Source organism: Podarcis pityusensis (genome assembly GCF_964106645.2).
Source record: "Podarcis pityusensis genome assembly, chromosome: 10".
Lineage (NCBI taxonomy): Eukaryota > Metazoa > Chordata > Lepidosauria > Squamata > Lacertidae > Podarcis > Podarcis pityusensis.
Window position 1 is genome coordinate 44,373,746 of NC_138035.1, and position 20,141 is coordinate 44,393,886.

Here is a 20,141-nt window from a genome sequence, read left to right on the forward strand (position 1 = left end):
ATTAAAAAACCCCATGACATATGAACGCATCTACACAGAATGATTCTCCAAGCATCAAGCTGATGTAGAAAACAGAATGGATTTAAACTAGAGACCAAATGCATTTTGTCCCCCAAGAGGTCTTCCACAGTGGTCAAATATTTTTTCACCAAAGGTTAGCCACTTGTCTATATAGATAAGGTGATATGACCAAACATATCCGTATGGTTACTGTGCACACATGGTAAATATGAAGTTATCTGAGATGATATAAAAAAGCGGCACTTTTCTATTAGTGCCCAATCATATATGTTTTAGAGCATCCTCCAGCTCTCCAGTTACAGATTATAGGCCACTCAGTGCAGCGTCAAACACCTTCCCCATCTTCCTGAGATTTGATTGATTGATTGAATTTATATACCACTGTACACCCACAGGTCTCAGGGTGGTTCACAAAATAAAATCAAAGTAATAAATCACAAAATACATAATCAAAATAAAAATAACAACAATCCAATGCCCCCCCCCAAAAAAACCCCACATTTTAAAAGGGCCTAGGATGTCAATCAAATCAACAAAAGGCCTGGTTAAGAAGGAATGTTTTTGCCTGGAGTCTAAAGGTGTATAATGAAGGTGCCAGGCGAACCTCACTGGGGGACAGCATTCCACAGTAATCTAACCTAGAGGTTATCAGAGCATAAACAACAGTAATTAGTCTATCCCTGTCCAGATAGGAGCATAGCTGGGCCACCAGCCAAAGCTGATAGAAGGCACTCTGGGCCACTGAGGCCACCTGAGCCTCGAGCGACAGCAAAGGATCCAGGAGTACCCCCACGCTACGAACCCGCTCCTTCAGGGGAAGTGTAACCCCATCAAGAGCAGGCAACCTCCCACCCATCTGGTCTAGGGAACCCCCCACCAACAGTGCTTCAGTCTTATCTGGATTGAGTTTCAGTTTGTTGGCTCTCATCCAGTCCATTACCGAGGCAAGACACTGGTCCAGCACTTCCACTGCCTCACCTGCAGATGTAAAGGAGAAATAGAGCTGAGTGTCTTCAGCATACTGCTGACAACGTACTCCAAACTTCCGGATAACCCCACCCAGCGGTTTCATGTAGATGCTAAACAATGTAGAGGATAGGAGTGTGTCCTGCATTGAAGGTTCCACATGGCTGAAAAGCATTGCCCAAGCAACACCCTCTGGGAATGACCATCCAAGTAGGACTGGAACCACTGCAAAGCGGTGCCACCTACCCCTAGTTCAGACAATTGCTCCAGAAGGATACTATGGTCGATGGTATCAAAAGCCGCTGAGAGATCAAGGAGATTTAACAGGAACATGTTTCCCTTGTCTCTCTCTTTTGACAGAGGTAATCATACAGGATGACCAAAGCAGTCTCTGTGCCAAAACCGGGCCAAAACCCCAAGTGAAATGGATCCAGATTTAATACGCAAAATGTACTTAAGTACCTAAGTACTTCTTTGAAAAACCTTTATTGATCACAGGAGTAGGAGATACATGATTATTTTGGTTTGCTATATATCCAGATATTGTCTTGATGAACATCCCTCACATTCTCTGTTAAACTGCCCTCTATCATCCCTCAAATTCTACTCTTAAAAATAATGAACACAAGAATTTATTCTTTCATTGATCCCTTGCACCAACACAAAGGGAAATCCAGTCCTAGTGATCTCTGCATTCTAAACTTAACTAGTACACCAGCCCTAATAAAACGTTCCCATACTCTTGCTTTTATTTATTTCCCTTACTTTATTTTTTTACCTTTATATTATGCCATATGGCCTTTATAATGCTTACCTGTGGCTTAATTGTCAGCTATGTCTCTACTGTATGAAAACTAGAGATGAGATGGCTAGGATATGTTAACTGACCTCTTTTCTATTTCCCCACAGAACTATCCTCTGTTTTGACTGACATTATATTTAGTAATGCATTTATTTTTAGCTTTTATTCTTCCTGGTATCTATTGTTAGGGCACTTTCTCTCTAGAGGCCAACAATAAAAATAGCAGTTGACAGCAGCCTAATTTTGGAACTGTTACTATTTTTCAGGTTGCTGCCATTCACATTCTGACTTCTGGTAACACAACTGCAACAATTAAGATCAGATCACTACCAAATATTTGTAACCACAAATCAACTAATTAAAAACAGAAGCTATTAAATGTACCAAATAATAAAACACCCCAGCTTTTTGGAAGGGAAAATTACAAAGTGGAGGAAGGTGATGAGCAAAACTCTGCTCTCCTGACTTGCAGAAGCACTTTCCACAAACATAAATCTCCACTTGGATGTTCTGCTTATCAGTTGGAATAATTAGCCATTTCATGCCTTTGTCTGTTACTATTTAGTTGGAAATTAAATTAAGCTTCCATAAAGATACTAAACCTACCCTGTAAACCTATTGTGAATGCTAGCTTTGAATCTATCAGCTTAGTACATACAGTTTCTTTATAAAGCTGTCACTAAGCCACATTTTCATGAAACACATGCATTTGTTATTGCAAAAAATATTTTAAAGACTTATCACCTATGCTTTATCAATACAGACACCACCAAGCATTAAAAAATTCCAGGAAAGATCTCAGTGACATTTGTGATGGAGCTGTTCCAAATGTACAGCAGTTTGTAGGCAAAGACAATATTTTCAGAGGCATTGAAATGTTCCCTTATAGGCCTTCATACATTTCAGAACATCCATAATTTTATACCTGCTCACATCCATTGCTGCTCACCCAACTCCCAAATTTGGTGCCATTTCAAATTCCTTTGTTAGGCCCATTTTCTCTTGCTCTTCATAATCCTCAACCTTCATGAATCTATATATATTCAGCTGGATTTGACTGTGTGATGATATCTGAAACAGATGAAAGTGATGAAGGAGGAAAGGAATGCTTCTTAGACTGGTCATGTCAGTTATCTTAGGCAATGGGTCCATCCATTTACAGAAGTGCAAAAGTACTCTCTCGCTCTGTGTGTGTGTATGTGTGTGTGTGTGTGTGTGTGTCTGTCTGTGTGGCAACCATTTCTGAGCAATGATCCACAAGGAAGCCATATTTCACCACTGCTGAAAGTGAATCAGCTAACTCTAATTAGGATCCTAGCCTAATTAATTTGTGGGTAGGTGTGGGGAAAGAGGAATAAGGGAAATGAATGACCAGCATGTAAAAAGCTTTTGTGTTATTTGCAAATCAGCATGTAGCACATATCATATCTGATGCAGCTGCAAAATAACTTTATTGAAAAAGGAAACTGGAGCATATCTAATTAACTCTATGTTTAACTGCCTGTTGATCTACTGTTGTCCCTCTACTGCAGTTTCTAGGCAGTACAGCAAGCAAAGGAAAGTAGACCAGGCAGTTACAGTTCAAAGCACTGATAGCCCATGATGAAGCTCTAGCTGTGGATAACAGCATAGGTATCTACAGGGACGCTTGATCCTGCAGAGAAAGTTCCTACTCTGTATCTTCCACAGCTCATGTTCATTGATGCACTGAAATTGTGCAGCTCCTTCATTCTGTCCCACATCACAAGCCCTTGGTCTGCTTCTGTAATGATCCTGCTTCTTTCTAGTGACATTTGCCTTCCCCGATAAATCCCCTTCTTATACCCAAAAGAATATTTTAATTACTCAGAGGAGGAATAAAACCCATACCCTACTGCTACTTATCAACTGCCTTAGAACTGTGGTCGCTAGCACCAAAGAGCTTTCAAGTAATCTGTGCCTCTGGCAGCCCCTGGGTGCAAGCTAGATAGTATGGCTATCATCAAAATGCTAGGCTAGCAGGACAGGGAGCTATTAGTATTGCAGCAGCACCGGTATAATCACTTTCCCACATTTATTCATTTATTTGTGAGGCAGGTGAAGAAAAAGCTCCTGGAGAAACTGCCTGAAGAAAACGTTCAGAATAAAGTCAGACATGGAGAGAGGACCCACTGACCCTCCCCAAAATGGAAGAAAGAAAGAAACTTATCTAACCTCTGTCAGCAAATACCTGTTTTGCAAAGCACATGGCTGTGGAGCTGGTTAGGGAAGATACGGAGTCTCATTTTCTGCTTTTAAAAAACAAAAGTCTGAAAGCTTTTTGCGTCGTGGTTTCTGTCAGATTGTTGAGTTCCAACAGCTGGGCCAAAAGATTTGCGAAAACACAGTGGCATGAAATAATTTTGAATGCACGCCAATAGTGTGTTTTCTTCCTACTGCCACTAAGGCTTCCAAAGCATATATTATCTGGGTCTAGTCCTTCTAAAAAGCAGAGAAACAAATTGTACTTCAGTCACAAGTGACACAAAAGCCACAAACCAAACTAGAGATGGGTGAACATGTCGATTTCAGTTTCTCTCAGTTTCTCATTTTTCAAATATTAAGTTTAGTCCTCAATATTTCCAGATCAGTTCACAATTCATTTTTTTTAAAGTTCTCATGAAAATTCATCAGCATTTTAGTGCCCATTTTGGTATGACATTTCCCCCCATATACACATTTTTCAAAGTGTATTTTTATAATATAAATTTAACTAATATATGCATTTGTGCTCTACATGGGGCTCGGAAACTTTCATTGATTCAAAACGCAGCAGCAAGATTGCTGGCTGGGGTTCCATTTATATCACACATAACCCCTGTTTTGAAACAGGTTCCCTGGTTGCCATATCATTTCAAGGCCCAATTACAGGTGCTCATATTAGTCTTTATAGCTGTAAGCAACTCAGGTTCCAGATATTTGAAAGACCACCTCTTTCTCTACATACCCTATCAGGTGCTAAGATTGGCAGAGGGGTTCCTCTTAGTAGTTCCACTGCCATCAGAAGCTTGGAGATGGTGGACTAGGTGAGGGCATTCCCTGTGGCATCCTTAAGTTGTGGAACTCCCCAAAGAGGTGCATCTGGGAACTTCATTTTACTGGTTTCAGTGAATGCTGAAGACACACCTCTTTATCCTGGCCTTAGAGAGCTGAGAGATATATTTTAGGACCCATCCTGTAGTTTTATGATCATATTTCTTGTAATTGTAAGTTTTCAATGCTGCGTTTTAAATTGTTAAAAGCCTTTTCCAAGCATCATCATCAACATCATCATTATTATTATCAGAGCCATATAAAACATTTCTTACACCCAAATTATTCTGTGGCAGCTTTCTAGTAAATACAATGCTGCGACTAAAAGGCTTTGTAGCCTGAAGATGTTTGAAAGTCTGTTTAGTGTTATTAGCAATAGTTTATTTCAGTTCAAAGTTGTTCTTTGACATTGTAATGTATAGGTTTAGTTTCCTACTCGGTCATATAGATCATTTCTCCTGCAGTTAGATCTCTGTCACAGTATATGAAATGTTGCGGGGGGATTTTCTTAGTGCAACACAAATCAGTAAACATATTACTTCAGGGTCCCCAACTGTGATCATAATCCATAATGACTGATGCTTTCCTAACATCTGAATTTACTGTTGGCTTGCAAGCAAAACTTTCCAGCTCAGGAGGAATTCTCAGAAACAAATCTCATACATATAATCTCGAGGGAAACTTGCCCCTTCATTTCCTTTGCAACTTTTCCTTGTTAGCAGAAGCATGAGCCAGATATGATGCACAAGAAGGCAGTGAACTTAAGGGCTTGGAGACACATGTAAAACATAAAAGTGAAGGTTATTCCGAGTGTTCCAATTTACGATGTGCACTGCAATCTCCATAGGTGTAGGCTGTATAAGTGGACATTCCTTAGAGAATAGTTGAACGGATAGAAACCCATAGGCCATTCATGAACAAGGTTAGAACCAATTATAGAGCCTGGACTTATATTTCTCCTCAGCCAAAGCAGTTTTCATCACCTTTGCGTCTGGAACTTCAAGTATTTCAAGATGCTAATTAGACCTCAAGAGATTTTTTTTTCTCAAGGAACATTTTCAAACACTGGTGTGAAAATGGATTTTTGGTGACAGGAGGAGAGCAGGGAGCTTTAGATACGTGGTATTGGAGCTGTCAGGCTATTATGCATACTGCTCCAACAATGCTTAATTTGGGGAATAAAGCATGAAGACACTTAAGGTTAAGTATACATAGACCTGTGCTGAAAGCAAGTCACTTTAGCTTGATAGCCAATTTCGGAAATCTTCTTTAATTGCTTCTGCTGTATCCATTTCCTGTCCAAACTGCTAAAATAGTAGCTCCAAACCGAAGATGACCCCTCTGCCCCTTCTGTGGCCTAAAGCTCAGCCCTAAGCCCTTGGTCATGTGTACGACCTTGTCTCAGCAGTCACTGACTAGGGTCATGATCCCCATAAGAACATGCTGCTACATTTACAATTATAGAAAGGCAGGAAGCTGCAGTTACTGTCATTATAATAGGCTAAGAAAGTGAACACCACAAAAAGACAATGTTTAGAAGAGCGATAGGCCCTAGGAAATCTTCAGTGCCTGATTTGAATCAGGATTGTGTTGTCCCTGATGAGCCCTAAGTCTTTGAGTCCTCTGGCATAGCTCAATCAATAATAATAATAATAATAATAATAATAATAATAATAATAATATATTTATACCCTGCCCATCTAAGAGCATGAGAGGTTGTAGGTTCAAGCCCTGCCTTGGGCAAAGATTCTCACATTGCAGGGGTTGGACTAGATGTACTTGAATCCCCCTGCCACTGTCTGCTAGGCTGTCCTTCTATGCTTCCAAACCTGAATCCCTAGCTGCTACTGCATAGGTACAGGAGTCTGTGCCTCCTATTTTCACCTGTGAAATGTTGAGGGTTAAGCATGCAAAGGACTGGGTTGTGTGGCTGCATTTCTGCACATGCTTACTTAGGGGCAAGCCTCATTAAACAGTGGGATTGATTTCTGAGTAAACATGTACAGGATCAGACTGAAAGTTGCCACGCGCAGTGCCTGAGGATGAACATATGAAGAACCCTGGTGGGTCAGGCCAAATGCCCATCTAGTCCAGAATCCTGTTCTCATAGTGGATCACCAGATTCCTATGGGAAACCTGAAAACAGGACATGAGCACCACAGCCCTCTCCCCATTTGTTATACCCAGCAACCAGTTTTCAGGGGCATATGCTGCCTCTTGACAGCGGAGGTTAGAAGCCACTGATAACCTTACCTGGCATACGAGGATGCTTTGGATATTAATGGCATACCTGAAAATAGTCAGTTTCAGTGAATCAGATTTCTTGCACTGCCCATCATAATGCGCCCAACAGGGTATTGCACACCTCCGGCATGGGTAGAGATGCCTGTTCCTGATGCAGGAAAAGCACACACATTTTCCTTTTGCAGGAGATACACGTGGTTCCACTTTGGAAAGTGGAATACAGGGAGAAACAAGTCACAGCCAATTTCCATTCGAATCAATAAGCCTTAAGCCTTTGGTGGCACATTCAGTTCCACTGATTGGAATAGGGGCTACAAACAGCATCCAGCTTTTTCATATTTAGTCTTCATATCTTCTGACAGTGAACAATAATAATGAACATTACTTCCTTTACACATCATAGTTTGCTGACTCATCTCTTTAGGGTTTAAAAATTATCTGCATTAAGCAGTAAAATAAATGCACACCATAAACTGGGTCCCCATTTACAAATATCCTTAGCCTAGCAAGATAACTAGGTTGAATGGGTTTTTTAAAAAAATGATTGTGGAAAATATTAAGTTACGTCCTTTAATTCACTTACATCTTAAAAAAATACTTTTGCTCTGGATTAATCTCTGAGTAACAAGTGAAGCAGGAAAAGCTGGTTATAGAGACATTTTACATTTGATAGAGTCCCTACTTGAGGCTTGATAAGATTACTTTTGGATGTTTGGCTGCAAATTTGTGCACTCTTGTTTGGAAGAGCCAATGAACAAAGTGGAGCTCATATTCCTAGAATTGGTTTGGAAGGCTTTCAGCATGTTAATTATCACATTGTGAAGACACTGTCAAACATGGGGAGCTACCTTTACGCTGAGTCCCACCATGGGCCTGTCTAGCTCTGTATTAACTGGCAGTGGCTCTCCCAGGTTTTAAGTAGGAATCTTTGCCAGGCCTACCCAGAGATGCCAGGGATTGCAAAGCATGTGCCCAAAGCTACAGGGCTTCCCCTACAGAGAATAAAAGGAGGAGCGAACCACAGGGGTACATCTGAAATTATTCAGGGTGATTTTTTACAGTGCTGTTTGCTCAGTGGGCCACATCACTGCATTAGCTATGGAAAAGCATGGAACTTACCATTTTAACTGTTATTTCCTCCCTTTTAAATCCACTCTCTTAAAACCATCTCTTTCCCCCCTGCTCCATCATGTCCTTTCTCTTCCCACCGAACCACCAGTGGTCCTTCTGAACCACTCCTTTTCTCCATTAACCCTCCTTCCTTTTCTACATTTTGCAGAGGCCTCTATCTTCTCTCCATGCACCATAACAAATCTGCACCCCCTCCTTTTCTATTTTGTGTCTCATTAGCCTTCTTTTATTTACCTTCACTAGTTTCCCTACAACTTCATGTGTTGTATTTTAAAGGGTGGTTTTCTTTGCATTGGGTTATTAGGGTTTTTTTTATAAAAAAACACCCCCCCCCATTGTTCTATTATTTATTCTTCCTCTTAACTGTTTGATTAATATTTTTACTGCCTCTTGCACCACTTGGGAGAGAATGTGACCTACACATTTTAGATAATAAATAAGTAAATCCAAATCAGCCATAGTTGTAATGAACCCATTCTTTTACATCATGCATGTTAAAATACTTTGCTTGAAGCACTTACAAGATGGAAAATGATATCGGGACCCACAGCAACACAGATAAACAATTGGTTTGTGCAAGGCCAATGACTATGGAAAATCTAGGAGCCAAATGTAACATGATAGCTCAGGTGCTTTGTCTACAATTTTTGTTTCCCTGTACTGTCCTCAATAAGTCTATGCAACTCTCCTTAATTCAGCCCACTGTGATATACATTACAATCCTATATACCCTTACTTTGGAGCAATTCTCATTTAATTCAGTGGGATTTACTTCTGAATAGAAATGCCTAGTATTGTGCTGCTAATTGTTGTACTGGGTGGTAGTCCAACTAAATGAGCGGCTTGTGTAAATCCTAAGCAGTATCAGTTTAGTCTGTTGTCTTTTCCTTCCCTTCCCTTTGCTGAACTTAACTGTTGTGTGAAAGGTTGTTTCTTGCATGAAATGCATGCAAACTCCTGACACTATTGCCATATTGGGGATTATGCTCTTATCTAACTGCTACCTTCAGCAGATGGTAGAATGAGACTTGGCATTAATTCATTAGTTATGAATCATAATTGGTCTTGACACATGTTTTGCAATCCTGTATGTTAGCTCTCTTTGCTTTACAGGGATTTGGATAATGCATAATTTCACACTGAATTCCGTAAACCTGTGCTACTTTCTGCTCATGAGAAGAAGATGTCGTAACAATAGCATATTGAAGCCTTCTCCAAGGTGGTGCTCTCCAGAACTTGTTGGACTCCAGCTCCCATCAGCCCCAGCCATCATGGCCAATGATCAGGGCAGATAGGAGTTCTAGTCCAGCAACATCCAGAGGATAGCAGGTTGGGGGGAGGCTAGTATATGATTTGTAAGGATTCTTGAAACATTCAATTTCTGTAAATTCTAATACAAACTCAACCTGCTTGGCAGTTCTTGGAACAAAGTGTGGATTGGAATATAGTCATCTTTTGAGTTTCCCAATTCTCTGAATTTGGTGTTGCAATTCCATGCTCAACAACAACAACAAAGTTACTACGCGCAACGTCAGGAAGAGCTGGGGCCTCTTTCCCCAGCAGCTGCAGTCACAGCAGCAGGTGGAGAAGAAGCTGGCTACAGAAGCCACAGCTCTATGCACAGCCTCCTCTGCCCCATTCAGCGAGGTCCACTGCAACAGCGTGAAGCCTTGGGTAGACCCACCATAGACATGGGCACTCAGCCCCTCCCCCAGATGGCACCCCTTATCTTGATCTATCATGGCTGCTCTACTATGTGCATTAAACTTATCACAACTTCTGGGTATGGTGGGTATGCAGGCCTAGCAGGGACCAGATTAAGAGGCCGATGAGCAAGTTCTTCAATGCTGATCTTAAAAGGTGAACAAGTTTCTATTAGTGCAGGCCACCCTTTAAATAACGTGGCCCTAAAACTTAAGGGGCTTGGAAATACACCAGTAACCAGTGCAACTGGTACATGATGAGTGCAATATGTTCTGGCTCTCTTTCCCCAGTGAGCTCGTGCACCAGTTCAAGCATCTGGATCATCTTCATCGACTGCCTCATGCAGAGTGTATTATAGTGGTACCTTGGTTTACAAACTTAATCCATTCCGCAGGTCTGTTCTTAAACCAAAACCATTCTTAAACTGAGGCGTGCTTTCCCTAATGAGGCCTCCTGCCACCGGTGCCCTTCAACCATTTGGATTCTGTTCTTAGACCGAGATAAAGTTCGCAAACTAGGACACTACTTCCGGTTTTGCAGAGTTCGTAAACAGAATTGTTCGTAAACAGGGCTGTTCTTAAACCGAGGTACCACCGTACATTAAAATAATACCATAGTCGATTGCAGCAAAAATCACCGAGAACTGACAGAACTGTCTGGGTTGTTCAAAAATTAAATATGGAATTAAATATGGATTTTCATGTATTTGTTTTTAAAGCAGACTTATGCAGAAACACATGTAGAATTGACATGGCTCAATAAAAGGCTGATTCATCCATTTCTAATTACATGTATCAATAGCTATATACATAGATGTAGTGATTCAGCTTCTTTAGCCATTTTTAAAATGCAATTTTACTATGTGCCAGCAGAGAAAAAGAAATGCAATATTCTAACCTAGAATGCAAGACACCTGCTGGGAGCAAAATTGACTAGGAGAGCATGGGTCTAATAAGTTTTACTCCAAAGAGGTATCTCATGATTGCGGAAATGTTTCTCTGCACAAGCATGTTGCTACATTTCCCTTTCGGTTAAAACTAGATCTTTTTTTAAAAAATAAAAAAAATGGGAAAATGAAGTGGTGGTCACTCCATACTCTTGAGTTCATGTGTTCAGTCTGAAAAGTGCTTCCAAAGAGTGTCTTATGAGAGAGTCGGCTAGAAGACATCTAATCAGACAGAACAACAGGATGCGGTATTCTTTAAAAGGGTAACAAAAAATGTCCCAAGACCTATAGTTTCTGTGCTTCTTTTTGGTTTTACATTAGCGGCTATTCAGTTACCTTGTATAAAGACTGATGTTAATAATATGTTGCACTTTTTTTGGTTGATTTGGTCTGTGATTTCACACTTGAGTCCTTTAAGAACTCTCTGAATCCGTTGAATTGACACTATTCAGGCTGCTATTGCTGATTGGTTCTGCAACCTTCTTTGTCACCTTTGTTGGGAATTGTATGTGTAATATATTGCCTGAATAAATTGGTTTGGGTGTGGATATCTCCCTAGCATCTTCCGCAGTGAAGACAAAGCAAATAATTTGGTTACTTTCTCTGCAACATCTTTCTTTGTTCTCCCTATACAAGCTTTACTACTTTTCAATTCATCCAGCTTCGTGTATATTTCAAGAATCAATTATTTTTTTATTCTTTATAGTAATTTGATCTTCAGCTTTCTTCTTGGCTTTGTTGCAGATTTACATTTTGTTTGTCACGTATGGTGCCTTTCTGCAGTTAGCAACAGAAAATTTATACCTTTCCGGCAACTGGTACGGATGTAACAGTAAAGGAGCAGGAACAATGAGGCTAGAGAGATTCAAAAAGCACTGGATGAAAGAAGTGGCTTTGGGGACGAATATGGAGGAGGTGAGAGAAGTAGCCTGATAGGGTTGCTATTTTAGTGATAAGAGGTAGCACAGGATGAGAAGCAGTGATGGAGTGGAAGACAAGGCAAATGTACAAGCCAGCAGCTGAGTCAGTGCAGTAGAGGGAATATTAAAAAAGACAGGCAGGGTGAAAAGGTTTCAATATAAGGAATAGATGCTTGGATTAGATCATATGAATTAAGGTAAAAAACCAGTGTCTTATCATTGGCACCAGGGGCAAATTGTTAGTGGGGTGCTCCAAATACAAGCTTCCCCGCCATGGAAAACCTCATTCCATTTTGACCTGCAACACAAGGACCTTGCAGTGTGCAATGAAGGGTTCTTATGAGGACAGAGTTCAGAGAAGTGCCTGTTCCTTATCTGGTGCCCTCCAGGCCAGGAACCACAAACATATCATCACCCTCTGACTCAAAATGATGAGTCCCCAGTCTCATCAAAATCAAAGACTGAAAATAAGACGAAGTGTATTTTAACTACTCAGCCCGCTCTTCCAGGGAGGCAAAACTTACCACACTGTAGGTCTTGCCAGCTTTAGGTCATTGCAGAGACAGCATCTCCCTGTTGTTGCCTTAGAAGAAGCATGCTTCAGCCAGTGGAGACCCCTTGGATCTGTCCAAGGTCCTGATCTTATCTGATGCTGATCTTGACCTGACTGACTAGCCTTCATCAGACTCTAGCCTGCATGCCTGGAAGCCTCAAGCTCTCATAGCCAGCTAACCAGCTCCATCAGCAAAAGCCCTGTGCAAGGACTTTTGCTTTCACAAGGGGGTATCTCTCCCTCTCCTCTCTCTGAGTGCCGCCTGATCAGGATAACCCTCATAATTGTGGGGAGGAACAGGAAAGAGCATTGTTCTGTCTGGCAAGCTGGAATGCTGCACCAATGGAAGAGCGTGACATTTAATTTCACCCTATCAGTGGTTGGAAGTGGGGCTAACTGGTGTCTCAGTCTTCCTTCTGCACATTTATCAGTATCTTGTCAGGACTTGTGAGGAACTATGGTGACTAGATCTAGGGCAAGGAGGTCAGTTCCTGCCCTCAATGGAGTTGCTGGCAAAGGTTCTCTTTTGAATGAAGTTAAACCATTTTACAGTATGTGGACCGAGAACTCCCAGAAGTGCAAGCTGGATTTCGAAGGGGCAGAGGAACCAGAGACCAAATTGCAAACATGCGCTGGATTATGGAGAAAGCTAGAGAATTCCAGAAAGACATCCACTTCTGCTTCATTGACTATGCAAAAGCTTTTGACTGTGTCGACCACAGCAAACTATGGCAAGTTCTTAAAGAAATGGGAGTGCCTGATCACCTCATCTGTCTCCTGAGAAATCTCTATGTGGGACAAGAAACTACAGTTAGAACTGGATATGGAACAACTGATTGGTTCAAAATTGGGAAAGGAGTACGGCAAGGCTGTATATTGTCTCCCTGGTTATTTAACTTATATGCAGAATTCATCATGCGAAAGGCTGGGCTGGATGAATCCCAAGCCAGAATTAAGATCACCGGAAGAAATATCACTCAGATATGCAGATGACACAACCTTGATGGCAGAAAGTGAGGAGGAATTAAAGAACCTTTTATTGAGGGTGAAAGAGGAGAGCGCAAAATATGGTCTGAAGCTCAACATAAAAAAAACGAAGATCATGGCCACTGGTCCCATCACCTCCTGGCAAATAGAAGGGGAAGAAATGGAGGCAGTGAGAGATTTTACTTTCTTGGGCTCCATGATCACTGCAGAGGGTGACAGCAGTCACGAAATTAAAAGACGCCTGCTCCTTGGGAGAAAGGCGATGACAAACCTAGACAGCATCCTAAAAAGCAGAGACATCACCCTGCCAACAAAGGTCCGTATAGTTAAAGCCATGGTTTTCCCAGTAGTGATGTATGGAAGTCAGAGCTGGACCATAAAGAAGGCTGATTGCCGAAGAATTGATGCTTTTGAATTATGGGTGACACTGCAACTCCACCCCCCCCCCAATCTCATGATTAGAGATGGGAAGGCCTAGTGGGGGGGGCAGAAAAATTTGGGGGTGGGGACCAGGGTTTTTTTCTGTTTCCCCCGAAGCCGGTTTTTAGAAGTCCATGAGAAAAATGACAAAGAGGGAGAGGAAGAAGAAATGGAAAATGAAAGCAGTAGTTCATAAAGAAGACTGATCGCCAAAGAATTGATGCTTTTGAATTATGGTGCTGGAGGAGACTCTTGAGAGTCCCATGGACTGCAAGAAGATCAAACCTCTCCATTCTTAAGGAAATCAGCCCTGAGTGCTCACTGGAAGGACAGATCCTGAAGCTGAGGCTCCAATACTTTGACCACCTCATGAGAAGAGAAGACTCCCTGGAAAAGACCCTGATGTTGGGAAAGATGGAGGGCACAAGGAGAAGGGACGACAGAGGACAAGATGGTTGGACAGTGTTCTCGAAGCTACCAGCATGAGTCTGACCAAACTGCGGTAGGCAGTGGAAGACAGGAGTGCCTGGCGTGCTCTGGTCCATGGGGTCACGAAGAGTCGGACACGACTAAACGACTAAACAACAACAAAGCATTTTACAAACTACTTTGCCAAAACTACTTTGCCTTAATTTCTTAAGACAGAGGTGATGTTGTTTGATGCAACACCAACAGCAAGACCCCACTGTGAAATCAGTTCAAATTTGCCAGGTGGTAGCCCTACTGTGTACAAATTGTCAGAGAGACCACACACTTCTGTCTTGGGTAGCTAAATCTCTAGAATGGGACTCTGAAACTTGTCTCATTTCCCCACAAGTTTTAAAGGACTTAAAGTGATCATTTTGAAAGTCAGCACAATGTGTCAGTCTCTGATGGCCACTGCTTCTGCAGAAAGAAAGAAAATATCCCTATGTATGGTGTGCTAGAGAGACCGGTAAGCTGTCAACTCCCATTCAACATCAAACAAGACTTGGGTGACCTTTGATTAGCCTGATGTTACCCTGCAGCGAAATGAGTTAGTGGCTATTAAAGATGAAGCACACACAGTACCTGGCATTGTAAAAGAACATCTAGTATTTATTCAGCTATGGAGACTTTTAAAACTTAATGCATAAAGCAATGAGTTTTATTAGAGAGTTTTGGAGTTTTGAGTGGGTTCAGTTTTTAGCTTAATGTCTTCTGCAGTGAAAACACTTTCAGATGCATTTTCAGCTAAGCTTGAACAGATTAGTCTATTTCCAGACCACGCTCGCTTCACATGTGTATGTTCTTAAGGCCATCCATCATCAATCTGCATCCTCTTTCTTTTTAAAAAAGCATTTTACATGCATTTTAGTGTTTTGTTTTTTTTTAAGCCAGGAGCTATATTACAAATTTTTTAGAAGTGTGAAAACCGAAGGTTAACTGCATCCTGATCCATAAATTAGTCTGGGAAGTATGAATCAGGTTGATGTTCTTAAAAATGTGAACTGCATGAAATCCTTGAGCATTCCTATTTTCATTTGAAAATATTCACATTTTTTTCCATGCCATGGGTGTTAGTTCTTAGAACCAGGATGGTTTATCAGCTAGAGTGTTGAACTTGGACTAGAGAAATCCAGATTTAAATCTCCACTCAGTCATGAAGTTCAGCAGGTGAACTTGGACTAGTTATTGTTCTTCAGTTGAGAAAATAATGAGTGTTGGTGGCAAGATAACCATCTATACCAACCTGAGCACCTTAGAGGGAGGATGCCTTATAAAAGTAATACATACATACATAGTTCCTAGTAGCCACTAGAGAGCGAGGACAATCTGGCTGGGAAGGAGCTGAATCATGGATGAATTCTGGCTAGAACTGGGCATTCAACTTTGGTTGATGGAATGATTTACCACTCCCCATGCAAAGATCTGCTGTTCTTATTTGATTTTGTGTTCCATACTTTACTTTTGAAAACACTTTCTCTCTCTCTCTCTCTCTCTCTCTCTCTCTCTCTCTCTCTCTCTCTCTATATATATTGTTAGCATTTCAAACTCACTGTACATGTCAGATGAATCCTGCATGGAAACCAAACTGGGCAGTGAGCAATAAGGGGTAATATCTGGCAGTGCGTAATCAAGAAACAGAAAGACTTCAATGGCCTCTGACCTGAAATATGTATTTACTATTGAAATAGGATAAAATGTATAATCTCTGAGGAAGCGTATTTATGACTTGAAATGCTTCAGATTTAACACTTTTGAAACACTCTTTGGTTCTTTCTCATTTGCAAGCAATATGTAGGGAAAGATGATAGGGTCAAAAAGTCAGAGAACAGTAAAAATGAGAAAAGGGGGAATAGGACAAACTCAGGGCTGGAGCCAGATAAATATATTTGACCTTGGGTCCAACTGAAACCAATGGGACAAGTTAATCATGAACTAACTTAGGGGCCACTGAATTTAATGAGACTTATGTGTGAGTTTACATAGTCTGAATCCAATGCTGAGAGTGAAGGACACTGATAATAAATGATAATTAATCAAACACTGGAAATTAAAACAAGACATCAATATTAAGCTTGCTTCCTGGAACATTACTCCATAAAAATAGTGCAAAAGAAAATACACTTAGGGCATAATCATTAAATGCAATATGTGTCATTTCTCTTTTGAAAAATCAAACGTGTGGGACAAATGTTTGTTCACCCCCACTTCCAAAATGCACTTCCCCTCTAATGTGGCATCCCAATTTCAGTTTGGTATTTTTACTGATTTTATGTAAGTTTAGGCACATGAAGGTGGCATACAAGGGGCATGAAGAAATAAGAAAGAAAGAAACCTCAGACTTTCTGAGAAAGGGATAACTCTTGGAGTTGTCGGAGCAGGTTTTTACCCTTAACAATCATCTTGAGAACCAGAAGATAGGAAAAACACAGCATTTGACTATATGAGCGGACAAAAACAAGGTGGTTTTAGGTCAATTTATGCTCTTGTCACCTCTAATTACTTCATCCAGCAGTTCTACTTAGCCTCTTACTACATTCCATCCATTATATTGCCAACTGGACTTTGGCCATCAACTAGTTTGGATTTACATTATCGCTACCGGCATAGTTTGCCTGCCACTTGGGCAGTTTTTGAGCATTTCTGGCATTTTTCTGTTTTAGAGCTACTTTCCAATTTAGCAGAATCATTTACTTTGAATCATTGGAGCAGGGGTTTCCTTGTATTCAGCCTTGTACAGCTAAAGAGATGGTTTTTGGCACTGAATGGATTATATATGAATAAATATGAAATGCATCCTCATGTTAAAAGGGGAGAAGGAATCACACCCATGAAACATGGATATATACAGCTAGATTTTCACAGATAGCATTGCACATTGGTGTCTGGAAGTCACAAAGAATTACCATGTATATTCCTCATTCCTTGGATTTGTCTCCTAGCTCTCTAAACAGATTGGTGCTCATGAGGGGTAGTAGATTGAATTCGCTTTACTGATTAATAGAATATATCAATCTCCAACCCGGGCACACTGTGGTACCAATGGCAGCCGTGAAAGCTCTCCCACTTCACTTAATTTTGTTTTGTTCCTATTAAGAAAACCTCTCGACCCATGACAAGGTAGTTCAGTCTTTCTTCAGCATACTCTCAGAAAGGATTTTTTTGCTCATGTTTGCAGAGCTAGACTTTTGTTAAATGAAAAATCCCTTTGAAGGGAAAATGGCAGTTGGATTAACATTGATTATTTACCAGATAGCGTATTCTTTTTGAACTTGGACGCTGGGCAAATGTAAGAGATTCTTTCCACATTTTACTCCAGTGCTAATGGACAAATAGTGGGTTCTGATCTGCAGTCAGCCTTCTTCTTCTTCTTCTTCTTCTTCTTCTTCTTCTTCTTCTTCTTCTCTCTCTCTCTCTCTCTCTCTCTCACACACACACACACACACACACAGAGCTTACCAGTTGTGTGATCCCCCTGCTTCTGTTGTTTCTGTGTGTTTGAGTGAATATTCTAACCAAGTGATCAGGGCTAATCAGCAATCTCCCTTCTGAGGCACTGAAATTAGGAGGTGAAAGCCCCATGCAAGGACTGAATTTGCACGAGTCTTCATTTCCTTAATTTCAGTCCCTCAGAAGAGTGGATGCTGACTAGGTAAGAAACAAGAGCCCATGTTATCAGCCCTACACATGCAACAGAACGGGGGAATGGAATTCTGAGGTGGGGAATTCAGCCTGCAGGTGGGGTGGTGCTGGTGCCATTTTTGAAAGCTCCCCCATGAATTATGTTTCCTGCAAATTACAATCAAGCGCAGCACGGAGACCAGTGCTAGATTAGCCATTCCCTGACCAGTACTTTTATGCTCACATAGGGGAACATTTGAAATGTGATTTTCCATCTGAAGGTTAAAGTGGTACAGTCCATTCTACCACCTCATGGCTGAATCATTTCTTCTTGATCTTGTTCTGCCACATGTACAGACCAGGCCCAGGTTACTGAAATATACACCACATGGAAGCAATTCCCTTGCTACTTGGTAACTTGGGAAGGAAGACATCGCCCGGCTGTGAGTCCTGAAGGCCGCTCCCTGCAAGGCCCTTTCCACCTGGCCAGACGCACCAGCGCTACTGAAGAGGCTCCTGGGAGACCAGAGGGGCATCGCTATGCCTGACAACAAACCCCAGCTATTGGATTCTTTTGCCCCATCTTTTTATGCCTGCCAGACAGCCATGTCATAATATTTTATTCTCTTGTTAATTATGCTGTTTTAAATGTGCATTTTATATTTGACTTCACTTAGCAATGGTTTTTGTTTTTGAAATGTTTAAGATTTTTTTGTTTGTGTTAAATATGTATTCTGCAGTTGACCTCCTTTGTAATGTTTTATTTTATATATTTTAGTTTTCTGTTAATTACGTTGCTTTGACTGTATACTCTATATTTGACTTTCTTCAGAAATGTTTGATTCTGGATTGTTTTACTGATGTTTTTATATGCTGTAAACTGCTTTGAGATTTTTCTTAAAAATATAAAGCGGGATAGAAATGAAATAAATAAAAAGAATAATAATTAGTGGTTGTAAACAAGGATCTAAGTGGTGACACTTTAACTCGTCACTGAAGATCAAGTGTGGAATCAGGACAAAAGATGGACACCCAATATCATAATTGTTCAGTTCACCAGGTTTTGCAAACAGAAGGAATGCTATAATAATAATAATAATAATAATAATAATAATAATAATAATACAGATGAAGCTATTGGAGCTTCATTGCTTCTAGCATTTTAGGCTATCTGTGCCATTCTCAGAGAGACCAAAAAAGGTGTTAATTCAGATGGAAGGGTGGCAGGAAAAAAACCTCATCAATACAGTGGAACCTCAGGTTAAGTACCGTACTCTGTATGAACGCTTCAGGTAATGAGCTCTGCTAATCCGGAAGCAGATGTTCCTGGTTGCGAAACTTTGCCCTGGGATGCGAGCGGAAGTCGCGTGCCAGAGGCGGAGTGGCAACAGAAGGGCCCATTAGCGAAAGCACGTCTCAGGTTAAGAACGGTTTTGGGTTAAGAATGGACCTCTGGAACGAATTAAGTTCATAACCGGAGGTACCACTGAACAATTATAGGTGTGCCGGACAGCTGCTGCTTTTGCTGTATGGGACATGAGCATGCATTAACCCCCATCCCAATAGAGCACTATAGCTCCACAAATGCTATTTAGAGAGGTGATTATATACCAGGCCAGTTTCTACCTTGTAGTGTGGTTGAATATAATTGCTATGGAGATGCAAAGCAGAAAACTACCAAGGTGCTCCTGAGACCAGAAAGCTCTCTCAGGAATGTACAGGGCTCGTTTCAGCAGGCACCTTCATTGTGTGCAACAGAACAATATGCACAAGTGGCAGCTCACAAGAAATGTGAATGCATAATGGTATTTTGGATAGAAGGCAGCCAGTGCTCTGTCTGTCCGGAAGTATTTATTTATCATGAATGTGCTTAATGTTGCCTTCTCCCCCTCTGACAAATCTGAGATTGCTTTGCATTCTGAAGGACACACTGACATCTGTAACCATAATATTCCACACAGTACTGATAGGACTTCATTTGAAATCCAGTGTTCTTGGCAATAAAAAAAATGGTATTGCCAAGTTGGAAAAGAGTGAGAGGAGAGCTTACATGCTATGGGATCTAGGAGGCAGGTCATATGTCAAAAAGAATAAAGAAACTGGCCCAGTTTTGCTCAGAGAAAAGAGAATTAAAGATCAATATCTGTTAGGAATTTCCAAGCAGCAAAAACTGTTGCCTGGATCAGATGCAATGATCATGGCCTGAGAACAAGCTGTATACCAGATTCTCCTCATATCTCCCATTCCAACCTCTTCCTGCATGCCGGACTTATGAAATCACCGTTTCACATAATGTCTGAAATGGGATAC